The following is a 13,362-nucleotide window of genomic DNA, read 5'->3' as shown; positions in this document are numbered from 1 at the left end:
AGGCTTGGTGTTTCTTTAACAGTTTCATAGCATCAGAACTTTGTTTCTCTTATACAAGCCTCATTTTTAGCTGCACAGAAGAAAACTGCCCAGGCTTTTTTCCCCTGATGCTGTGCAAAGCATGATGGGATTTCTGGTGTTGTTGTTCTCGTTCTGCTGTTTTGGTGCAATTTTTTTTTTTTTTACATTTTTATTTTGACATTTGAAGCCTAGCGTGTGCAGCTGGGAGGGGTAATCAGGACACAGGACAGTTGGAACTGTGTCTCCTGCACCTTGTCACCTCCTTTCAACCAAAAAGATGGCTGCCCCCATGACAAAGATGGCGGCCCCCATGAATCACAAACATTTGCCTGTTCTTTTTAAACAGGGTGGGTAAGAGATTATATTACCTATCTATTCTAATTAACATAACTAATGTAACTTGACAATATGTTTGTTTAGGCTGAAGTTCCCCTTTAAACGCTGGTAAAAATTGTTACAGTCTTTGTCCCTTTCAGAAGCTGTAACTTTTGTCTTATCCATTGTATTCACATTGTATTCATATAAAGAGCTATTTCTCTTGCTCACTATAGTGTGTCTGACTAATCTTTTTGCCTTTGGAAAAGTCAGAGCAAGTTGCAGAGGAGGAGAATATGAGCATATATATATATATATATATATATATATATGCAGTGGGATGCAAAAGTTTGGGAAACCTTGTTAATTGTCATGATTTTCCTGTATAAATCATTGGTTGTTACGATTAAAAAATGTCAGTTAAATATATCATATAGGGGACGTGCACAGTGATATTTGAGAAGTGAAATGAAGTTTATTGAATTTACAGAAAGTGCGCAATAATTGTTTAAATAAAATTAGGCAGCTGCATAAATGTGGGCACTGTTGTCATTTTATTGATTCCAAAACCTTTAGAACTAATTATTGGAACTCAAATTGGACTGATAAGCTCAGTGACCCCGAACCTACATACACAGGTGAATCCAATTATGAGAAATAGTATTTAAGGGGTCAATTGTAAGTTTCCCTCCTCTTTTAATTTTATCTGAGGAGTAGCAACATGGGGGTCTCAAAACAACTCTCAAATGACCTGAAGACAAAGATTGTTCACCATCATGATTTAAGGGAAGGATACAGAAAGTTGTCTCAGAAATTTCAGCTGTCTGTTTCCACAGTTAGGAACATACTGAGGAAATGGAAGACCACAGGCTCAGTTCAAGTTAAGGCTTGACGTGGCAAACCAAGAAAAATCTTGGATAAACAAAAGTGACGAATAGTGAGAACAGTCAGAGTTAACCCACAGACGAGCACCAAAGACCTACAACATTTTCTTGCTGCAGATGGAGTCACTGTGCATCGTTCAACCATTCGTACACTTTACACAAGGAGATGCTATATGCGAGAGGAAGCCTTTTCTCCGCCCACAGCACAAACAGAGCTGCTTGAGGTATGCTAAAGCACATTTGGATAAGCCAGCTTAATTTTGGTATAAGGTGTTTTGAACTGATGAAACTAAAATTGAGTTATTTTGGCATAACAAGGGGCATTATGCATGGAGGAAAAACAACACAGCATTCCAAAAAAAAACACCTGCTACCTACAGTAAAATATGGTGGTGGTTCCATCATGCTGTGGGGCTATGTGGCCAGCACAGGGGCTGGGAAACTTGTCAAAGTTGAGGGATGCATGGATTCCACTCAGTATCAGCAGATTCTGAGTGGAATCCAATGTCCAATGAGATGGACATTCCAGAACATTGTACTTGTTCCTCTGCATGAATGCCTTAGTTGATTTTTAGCAGTGTTTAGGGTTGTTGTCTTGTTGAAAGATCCAGCCTCGGCGCAGCTTCAGCTTTGTCACTGATTCCTGGACATTGGTGTCCAGAATCTGCTGATACTGAGTGAAAGCCATGCGTCCCTCAACTTTGACAAGATTCCCAGTCCCTGCACTGGCCACACAAACCCACAGCATGATGGAACCACCACCATATTTTACTGTAGGTAGCAGGTGTTTTTGTTGAAATGCTGTGTTTTTTTTCCTCCACGCATAACGCCCCTTGTTATGTCCAAATAACTCAATTTTAGTTTCATCAGTCCACAACACATTATTCCAAAATGAAGCTGGCTTGTCCAAATGTGCTTTAGCATGCCCCAAGCAGCTCTGTTTGTGCTGTGGATGGCAAAAAGGCTTCCTCTCGCATACAGCATCTCCTTGTGTAAAGTGTGCTGAATGGTTGAACGATGCACAGTGACTCCATCTGCAGCAAGATGATGTTGTAGATCTTTGGTGCTGGTCTGTGGGTTGACTCTGAAAGTTCTCACCATTCGTCGCTTTTGTTTATCTAAGATTTTTGTTGGTCTGCCACTTCGAGCTTTAACGTGAACTGAGCCTATCGTCTTCCATTTCCTGAATATGTTCCTAACTGTGGAAACAGACAGCTGAAATCTCTGAGACAGCTTTCTGTATCCTTCTCTTAAACCAGGAAGGAGAACAATCTTTGTCTTTGGCTCATTTGAGAGTTGTTTTGAAGCCCCCATGTTGCTACTCTTAAAAGAGGAGGGAAACTTATAATTGACCCCCTTAAATACTCATTCTTATAATTGGATTCACCTGTGTATGTAGGTCAGGGGTCGCTGAGCTTACCAAGCCAATTTGAGTTCCAATAATTAGTTCTAAAGGTTTTGGAATCAATAAAATGACAACAATGCCCAAATTTATCCACCTGCCTAATTGTATTTAAACAATTATTGCACACTTTCTGTAAATTCAATAAACTTCATTTCACTTCTCAAATATCACTGTGCACGTCCCCTATATGATATATTTATTAACTGACATTTTTTATTGTAACAACCAATGATTTATACAGGAAAATCATGACGATTAACCAAACATTGCATCCTACTGTGTATATATATATATAATCTGGTATATTGGGAAAATCTACATATTGGCGGTTACAATTTACATGTATCAAAAGAAAGAGCGGTGAATTTCATGCGGGGTTTCCAGGTGGTCAGTAGGCAGTGCATAAGGACCACCTGGAAACCCGGTACAGCCGCAATATTGCTGTACAAGAATCCCTGGCAAATATACCTATGGTTTGCACTGATAAAAATAAAATAAAAATGATGTGGTGTCTCTCTCCAAAGCCTCTTTAACCTCTTGTCACCCATGCAGGCAAGTATAGGCTAGTTTACCACGTGGGGCTCCACAGCCTGAGGTATACTAACCCGCCTGGTCCATGGTATGAGATTGCTCTGGAAGAGAGAAGCGGCAAAGCCTCCGCCTCTCCACCAGAGCCCTTGTCCAATCCATGGACCAATCCAAGGTGCTCATCCCCAACTTTGATGCCCAGGAAGACACTGAGTGGTAACTACCCCCACACCTTTGGGTGTAAGCCCTGGGGGTTCATAGTGACATCTGGGGGTCCCTTTCCCCCAAATGTCACCATGGCTATACCCACTATACCCCATGAAATGGGTATAGTCATTTCCACAAAGTGTTAAAAGTTAAATAAATACATAGCGTAATGAAAAATTTGCTCGCTCGTCACTAACAGACATGTTGGGTAGCTTGAACTGACTTTTTAGTATATTCACATTGGAAAGTACTAATTAGTTAGGTAGATTTGTGTAAAACCAATTATTGAAGTAGGTTTTGTATAACACTTCATAGGAATACATTACAGAACAGATATATGCATATTCAGATGGGCAAATACAGATCAGATGCACTCAGATTAGATGCGTAATGAACAAATGGACAGCTTCACACAGCCACACAAACTAAGCTATCAGAAAGAAGAGTAAGTTGTTCCAGGTGTGTCCTTATCTCCCCCAACTCCTCACTTGCTTACTTGCTTGCTAAAACACCCTAATTCCCAATGCCTGCAAACAGAGACTTCTAGCTTGATGCCTAATGAATGCTGACAAACATTGTAACATAAAGCTGGAATAACATTAATAACGTTCAATTAGCGACTGCACTTTAGAGTTACCTGATGTTAGTGTAAGCCTCGTGTAAGCAACACCTGTTTACACAGATGGGAATGCCTTAACTATGCATAGTGGATTAGTAGTGCAGTGCGTGACAGATTTCTTTCTAAACACTTAAAAGGGGCAGATACACTTACCGATTTTCACTGTGATCGAATCGGCTGTGAAATCGTTGCGTAAATGCTGACCGAACGATCGATTTCCATCCGAAATCGATCATTCCCGTCGATTCCCATCCTTTTTCCCTTGTTCCTGTAGGTGTGGAAGATTTCGCTTGATCGCCGGCGGGTCGGGAGTGCGTCGATAGCGGCGTTCGAATGCCCGACGACCGACGCAATACAGCGGCAATACATTACCTGGTCGAGTCGCAAGTCCCCACTGTTACCGCTGCTCTATCTCCGCGCTGGGCTCCGAGTCTGGCAGGCTTCACTTCTTCCTGTCCCGGCAGGAAGTTTAAACAGTAGAGCGCCCTCCGCTGTCAATCATGGCCTCGTGGGCCGCAGCGAACTGCGCAGGCATAGAACTACTGCACCTGCGCAGTTCGCCGCAGCTCATGAGGCCGTGATTGACAGTGGCGCTTAAATGTTTACATTTAAAATAAAACCATGGGATAGAAAAAAAAGTAATTTTTAGAAGTAGGAGGATAAATACAATTGTTTATCTCATCAGTTTATTTTCACCTCAGGTTCAGTTTAAAAAAGCCACAGAAAACATTATTTCTCAGCAAAAATCAAGACCAGTTTATTAAAAGAGGCTATATACACTATGTGCAACATACAAGTAAAAACTGTTAACATATAGGGCCCCTGGCTAACAGTCTGGAAGAAATCTACACATAACTCTCTGGCTATAAAGTCCTTGACATAAAGCCTGTGTCTCCCCGCACAAAGCTATTATTTTACCGCTCAGGAAGACCAGCACTTCCCAGTATTACACGCTCAGCAAATGGTGACAGGACATACCAAAGTCCCTGAGCAAGCTGATACAGTGGCGGCTCCAGGAATTTTTTTTAGGGGGTGCTATGCACGCGCTGGACCAATTTCCGGGGTAGCCGCCGACCTGCGGCGCGCGAAGCGTTGAAAAAATGGGCGTGGTAATGACCGGATGAGGGCGGGGCTTACTGTAATTTAAAGTGAACCCAGGGTGAGAGTGATATGGAGACTGCCATATTTATTTCCTTTTAAACAATACTAGTTGCCTGGCAGCCCTGCTGATCTATTTGGCTGCAGTAGTGAACTGAATTACACCAGAAACAAGCATGCAGCTAATCTTGTCAGTTCTGACAATATTGTCAGAAACCCCTGACCTGCTGCATGCTTGTTCAGGGTCTAGGGTTGAAAGAATTAGAGGCAGAGGACCAACACGGCAGCCAGGCAGCTGGTATTGCTTAAAATGAGATAAATATGGCAGCCTCAATATTATTCTCACCTCGGGTTCCCTTTAAAAGTGCAACGCAAAGACAGAGGGCCCAAGTTTTGGTGACCCTTTCCCGAGAAAATTCACATAATCGTGCAGGTTTTCTCAAGAAAATACACGTAATGTGAGCAGATTTGAACAAAAAACACGTTCAATAACCCCAATATGCACAATCGTTATCAGATATGACCCCAATATGCACAATCGTTTTCAGATATGACCTTAATACGCACAATCGTTATCAGATATGACCCCAATATGCACAATCCTCAGCAGATCTGACCACAATATGCACAATGCTCAGCAGATCTGACCCCAATATGCACAATGCTCAGCAGTTCTAACCACAATCAGCAGCACCACCTGAAATAAAAAAAGAAAAACCCATTTACTCACCTACAGTCAGAAGACCTCCTGTCCCGACTCTTCCTGTCCCAACCTCCTTATGGCGGGCAGCTCCCACGATCCTCTTCCTTCACGTGACTTCCTGCCTGCAGCCTGCATTACCCGGCGAGCAGGGCTAAGTTTGCAGAGCAGGGCTTCGGGCGGCCATCTTTCCGTAGCCCTGCTCTGCTGCTTCGGGCTGCCGCTGTGAACTGACTCGGCGTCTCTTAGACGTCTGAAGTCAGTTCACGCCAGGGGGTGCTTTGGGGGTGCTTGGACAATTCTAGGGGGTGCTTGAGCACCCCCTTGCACCCCCCTGGCGCCGCCCATGAGCTGATATAAAGAGCCCTGAACCATCAGAACATGCTTTAACATGCTTTAACTGGGCTTGTTATCTGATCAACCAGACCCAGACATTCTCAGCTTTCCTGCCTGCTTAAAAGCAAAAACAGACAGGATCTTGAATTTACATATGGGAAGTCCTGGATGCAGCCACAAGATTTTATTGTTTGCTCTCTCTAGATATATAAATATACAGTCTAGTGACAGGTTGTGGTGGGCAGGTGGATGGCATGTAGGTACGAGGTCTCAGACTTAAGACAGGAAGGTTATAGGCTTAAAACCCCATACACACATGTGACTTAAAGCGGAATATAACCCTGCATTTCAACTTTGCTCTAAAACATTATTTACAGCATATTATATGCAACCAGCATTTTTTTTTTTACTAGACCAGCATTGGAAGGATTCCCCACAGAGCTTTAAAGTTCCTGGAGAGGACTGCTCCCAGCAGCCGAAGTTTAGATAGATACATTCTGTTTACTTAAATGTAACAAGTGTGAAATGTGACTCACTCTCTCTGACTGTGCAGGAACTGGAGGACTGCCAAAGAGTGTGTAACATTCCTCACTTGTTACATTCAGTTGACTTAAATGTATCTATCTAAACTTCGGCTGCGGGAAGCAGTTCTCTCCATGGAACTTTAAAGCTCTGTGTGTAACCCTTCAAATGCTGGTCTAGTAAAAAAAAATGCTTGTTGCATATAATATGCTGTAAATAATGTTTTAGAGCAAAGTTTAAATGCAGGGTTATATTCCGCTTTAAGTCGGCTAGGCGTGTGTACATCGGCCCCTTCCCCATCCCTCCAGCAGATCAACTCACCCCCAGCGACGAACGATTACTATAGGCAGATTGTAATGACCGGCAAGCAATGATAGGGAGGGAGATTGTAGTATGTCATTTGGTCCTACATCAATTGGTTTTACCCAAACCAAAAATTAATATTATTACCCTGGTGCATGCCAGTTACTCCAGACCTCATGTTTGCCTGGCCACAGGCACAGCCATGTTGCACCACCACCATCACGTCACCCAGTATGTCATTAACCCATTCGCGTTCCGTCATTTTCACGTGAGAAATGTTCACCTAAAGATTCATTAGCCTATAACTTTATCACTACTTATCACAATGAACTGATCTATATCTTGTTTTTTCCGCCACCAATTAGGCTTTCTTTGGGGGGTACATTTTGCTAAGAGCCACTTTACTGTAAATGCATTTTATCAGGAAGAATAAGAAAAAAGTGGAAAAATTCATTATTTCTCAGTTTTCAGCCATTATAGTTTTAAAATAATACATGCCTCCATAATTAAAACTCACGTATTGTATTTGACCATATGTCCCGGTTATTACACCATTAAAATTATGTCCCTATCACAATGTATGGCGACAATATTTTATTTGGAAATAAAGGTGCTTTTTTTCCATTTTGCATCTATCACTATTTACAAGTTTAAAATAAAAAAAATATAGAAATATTTCATCTTTACATTGATATTTAAAAAGATTTGGACCTTTAGGTAAATATTTACATGTTTTTTTTTTTTATTATTGTAATGTTTTTTTTTTATAGTAAACATTTTATTTGGGTAGTTTTGGGAGGGTGGGAGGTAAACAATAGATTTATAATGTAAATGTGTGTTAATTTTTATTTTTTTTTACTTTCAGTTGTAGTATTACTTTTTGGCCACAAGATGGCGGCCATGAGTTTGTTTACATGACGTCACTCTAAGCGTAACACATGCTTAGAGTGACGCATCGGGGAGGGAACAGCCAGAGAAAGCACAGTTTCCGAGAGAAGCTGTCGCTTTTTCAGCGGGGGAGAGGAATCAGTGATCGGGCACCATAGCCCGATACATTGATTCTGTGGCTACCGAATACGTGGCCAGGAGTGCGCGTGCACGCGCGCGATCGGCCGCGGGAGCGCGCGGTAGCGCGCATGGTTCCTGGATTTTGGACTTAACCAAAATAGGTTAAGTCCTTCTTTGATTGGCTTTACTCAAAAAACAAAATTATTATTATAACCTTGGCGCATGCCACTTACTTCTACCCTCGGTCTCATACATAGTCCGAAATTCAAATATTTATTCAGTAGGTAACTGCCTGATCTTTCTGGGCTCTATCTCATGCAGAGGCTGAAATTCAAATATTTATTCAGCAGGTAATTGCCCAATTTTTCAGGTCACACATATGTGGGTACAATTTAAAACGTTTAGGCAGATAAATATAAAAGTTTTCAGACATCTCAGACACCAAATGCACATAACAATTTTTAGGCAGGTAACACGGCAGCCATTCTAAATCTTGAAAGTCTATTTGATTTTTGGCATTTATGTCTGAAGAAAAGCCTCTGCATAATTTCGCCTTCGATCCCCCTCTGCCATGCTACTGTCCAGGTTCTTGTACACTTTGTACACCCTTTTAAAAGAAATTCTGGCTGCAGAGATGCCCTGAAGGTTGTTGATGTTTGCTTGCTATTAAAGTCAATGGGCTCACCTTGAATTTCTGGTTCACTATTTTTTGAGATAAAATTTTGCAGTGTTCAGCCATGCCTAGTCCTCAGCCTGCTTAGTATGTAGCCTTACTGCCAATTTTATGCCTCCTACTTCAGCTCCTCTTCAAAGCTCACATACCACACTCCCTCAGTGGGCCTTAGAATTTCAATGGTCATGGGCCTGAACATATACACTTGACAAGTAAGGAAAATTAGTAATTTAATTTTTATTTTTTTTCAGACTCAGCGTATTATCTTGCCCGGACTTCCATCAACATGACTTCACAGCCGTGCTCCTGTGTCCCTGGGCGCATCTTCACATCATAGTCTGAATCCACTTATATAGACATAACACAACAGCAACAACAACAACAACAAAAAGAAGAAAAATCACACGAGGAAAAATATTATAGTAGAATAGAATAAAATAAAAAGAAATAACTAAAAAAAAAAAATTTTTTATTAAACTCAGTGTTGCAGAAAGTGTAACTGGAAAGGACACACTTCTTCAAGCTTTTGACTTCAGGTCTCCTGCCTTCCCTTTTTTTAAAATAAATTGTTATATTGACAGCTAAACAGAGCACTTTTACAAACTTTCTTCTCATTTTAAACTTTTTAGACACATTTCTAGACTTTAGGCAGTTGAACATATACGTTGCAAAGCAACGCAATGTGATTAAAGACCTTTACTTGCATTTTAATTAATATTGATTTTGCAGAGAGATGACCATAGATTGAACACACTCAGCTTGACATCGTTTACATTGCTGCCCTGAAAGGGACTAAATAGCTTAACCTGTGTTTATTGAGAATGGAAAGATAGCATTATTATTAGAGGCACGTTTAAAGTGAAATAAATCCAATAGTTTCTGTAATTCTACAAAAACTGCATAAGTAACGTATGCTGTGGTGGAATGTAGGAAAAATAAGGGGAGATACAAATTATGGCATTTACAGCTCAACTATGTACCATTGACACACCAACATGGGATTAGCATAGTCCTTGCTATGATGTGCAACTGAGCCAATCCTTTAACCAGAAACACATAACACTATAATTGTGGGGGAAAAGTGCACCAAATCAATGTAGGTCTTATAATAGGTGCAGAGAACATGTACACGGAGCCTGAAAAAAAACGGGTTCAGAGAACGCATACAAGGGCACAGGGTTTGCCGCTATTAGAAAAATATAGGTAATCTTTACCGTTATCTTACTATGTCTTAACTTAACCCTACTCTCACACAGAACCTACCCTCTAACTAATGCCTAACACAGAACCCTCCTTCCACCGATACCTAACACAGAACCCTCCCTCTACTTGATGCCTAACACAGAACCCTCACTCTACAGATGACTAATACAGAACCATCCCTCTTCCCAGGGCCGGCCCGCCCATGAGGCGGGGTGAGGCGGGTTCCTCAGGCGGCAGGAAGTGGAGGGGCGGCACCAGATGAAGTGGCTGTGACTGAGCGGGGGGAGCCAGAGCCGCGGTAAGGGCAGCCCGACCTCTCCCTCCCTCTCCCCGGGCCGCCCTCCATGCTCCCCCCTCGGACTTTAGGCAACAGAGTTAGCGCGCAGGGAAGCGCTGCTGTACACAGCCTGTTACTCACCTCCCTGGATCCGATCGCCGCTCCCGACCTGCTGGTCTCCTCTCTGCAATGTAGCCGCTGATACATTACACACGCTGCTTCCTGTTTACACAGGAAGCAGCCGCGTGTGTATCAGCTGGCTAGGCAGAGAGGAGACCAGCAGGGCGGGAGCGGCGATCGGATCCAGGGAGGTGAGTAACAGGCTGTGTACAGCAGCGCTTCCCTGCGCGCTAACTCTGCTGCCTAAAGTCCGAGGGGGGAGCATGGAGGGCGGCCCGGGGAGAGGGAGGGAGAGGTCGGGCTGCCCTCCCCGCGGCTCCGGCTCCCCCCTCCGCCATTATGAGGGGGCACCTACCTGGGCAAGCTACCTATCTATTCTATACTGGGGGGCACCTACCTAATCTAACCTGTTTTGGGGGCAGCTACCTATCTATCCTATACTGGGGGGCACCTACCTAATCTAACCTGTTTTGGGGGCAGCTACCTATCTATCCTATACTGGGGGGCACCTACCTAATCTAACCTGTTTTGGGGCAGCTACCTATCTATCCTATACTGGGGGGCACCTACCTAATCTAACCTGTACTTGGGGCAGCTACCTATCTATCCTATACTGGGGGGCACCTACCTAATCTAACCTATACTGGGGGCCAGCTACCTATCTATCCTATACTGGGGGGCAGCTACCTATCTAACCTATACTGGGGGGCAGCTACCTATCTAACCTATACTGGGGGGCAGCTACCTATCTAACCTATACTGGGGGCAGCTACCTGTCTATCCTATACTGGGGGGCACCTACCTAATCTAACCTGTACTGGGGGCAGCTACCTATCTATCCTATACTGGGGGGCACCTACCTAATCTAACCTGTACTGGGGGGCAGCTACCTATCTAACCTATACTGGGGGGCAGCTACCTATCTAACCTATACTGGGGGCAGCTACCTGTCTATCCTATACTGGGGGGCAGCTACCTATCTAACCTATACTGGGGGCAGCTACCTATCTAACCTACACTGGGGGGCAGCTACCTATCTAACCTACACTGGGGGGCAGCTACCTATCTAACCTATACTGGGGGCAGCTACCTATCTATCCTATACTGGGGGGCACCTACCTAATCTAACCTGTACTGGGGGCAGCTACCTATCTATCCTATACTGGGGGGCACCTACCTAATCTAACCTGTACTGGGGGGCAGCTACCTATCTAACCTATACTGGGGGCAGCTACCTATCTAACCTATACTGGGGGCAGCTACCTGTCTATCCTATACTGGGGGGCACCTACCTAATCTAACCTGTACTGGGGGCAGCTACCTATCTATCCTATACTGGGGGGCACCTTTCTAATCTAACCTGTACTGGGGGGCAGCTACCTATCTAACCTATACTGGGGGGCAGCTACCTATCTAACCTATGCTGGGGGGCAGCTACCTGTCTAACCTATGCTGGGGGCAGCTACCTATCTAATCTATACTGGGGGCACCTACCTAATCTAACCTGTACTGGGGGCAGCTACCTATCTATCCTATACTGGGGGGCACCTACCTAATCTAACCTGTACTGGGGGGCAGCTACCTATCTAACCTATACTGGGGGGCAGCTACCTATCTAACCTATACTGGGGGCAGCTACCTATCTATCCTATACTGGGGGGCACCTACCTAATCTAACCTGTACTGGGGGCAGCTACCTATCTATCCTATACTGGGGGCACCTACCTAATCTAACCTGTACTGGGGGGCAGCTACCTATCTAACCTATACTGGGGGGCAGCTACCTATCTAACTTATGCTGGGGGGCAGCTACCTGTCTAACCTATGCTGGGGGCAGCTACCTATCTAATCTATACTGGGGGCACCTACCTAATCTAACCTGTACTGGGGGCACCTACCTAATCTAACCTATACTGAAGGGCAGCGACCTAATCTAACCTATACTGGGGGGAAGCTACCTATCTAACCTATACTGGGGGCACTTATCTAACCTGTATTGGGGGCACCTACCTACCTAGCTAGCCTATACAGGTGGCAACTATACTGGCTACCTATACTGGGGGCACCTACCTAACTAACCTATACTGGGGGTACCTACCTATCTAACCTATGCTGGGGGCAACTATACTGGCTACCTATATTGGAGGCACCTACCTAGCTAACCTGTACTGGGGGCACCTACTTATCTAACTTATACCGGGGGGGGGGGGGGGGGGGCGCCTTTACGATCTTTGCCTCAGGCAGCAGAAAGTCCAGGACCGGCCCTGCCTCTTCCGATACCTAACACTGAACCCTCCCTCTACTGATACCTAACACAGAACCCTCCCTCTTCCGATACCCAACACAGAACCCTCCCTCTACCTGATGCCTAACACAGAACCCTCACTCTACAGATGACTAATACAGAACCATCCCTCTTCCGATACCTAACACTGAACCCTCCCTCTACTGATACCTAACACAGAACCCTCCCTCTTCCAATACCTAACACAGAACCCTCCCTCTACTTGATGCCTAACACAGAACCCTCACTCTACAGATGACTAATACAGAACCATCCCTCTTCCGATACCTAACACAGACCCCTCCCTCTACTGATACCTAACACAGAACCCTCCCTCTTCCGATACCCAACACAGAACCCTCCCTCTACCTGATGCCTAACACAGAACCCTCACTCTACAGATGACTAATACAGACCCTTCACTCTACCGATGCCTAACACAGAACCCTCCCTCTGCTGATGCCTAACACAGAACCCTCCCTCTGTCGATGCCTAACACAGAACCCTCCCTCTACCGATACTTAACACAGAAGCCTCCCTTTACCGATGCTTAAATGCCTCCCTCTACCGATGCCTATAAAACTTTTTTTTTTCATTTCTGGTTTCCTTTAACCCCCTGGTGTCACCTAACCCCTAACCATCCCCCCGGGGGTGCCTAAACCTTAACCTCTCCCCTGCCGCAGAGCCGCGATTTCTGGCAATGAGAGTAAAGTTGGGTGCAGGGAAGTGACTGATAAAATAGCGTATTTTATCAGGTGCCGCCCTGCGCCCAAGTCTGGGAAATCTCCCTTCCTTGCCGTTAATCGCGGCTTTTATAACGGGCTCCTAAGGCAGCGCCCTTTTTTGCTGAACACCTACT

The sequence above is a fragment of the Hyperolius riggenbachi genome, chromosome 7 (genome assembly GCF_040937935.1).
Source record: "Hyperolius riggenbachi isolate aHypRig1 chromosome 7, aHypRig1.pri, whole genome shotgun sequence".
In the NCBI taxonomy this organism is placed as follows: domain Eukaryota; kingdom Metazoa; phylum Chordata; class Amphibia; order Anura; family Hyperoliidae; genus Hyperolius; species Hyperolius riggenbachi.
This window is presented reverse-complemented; position numbering follows the sequence as displayed.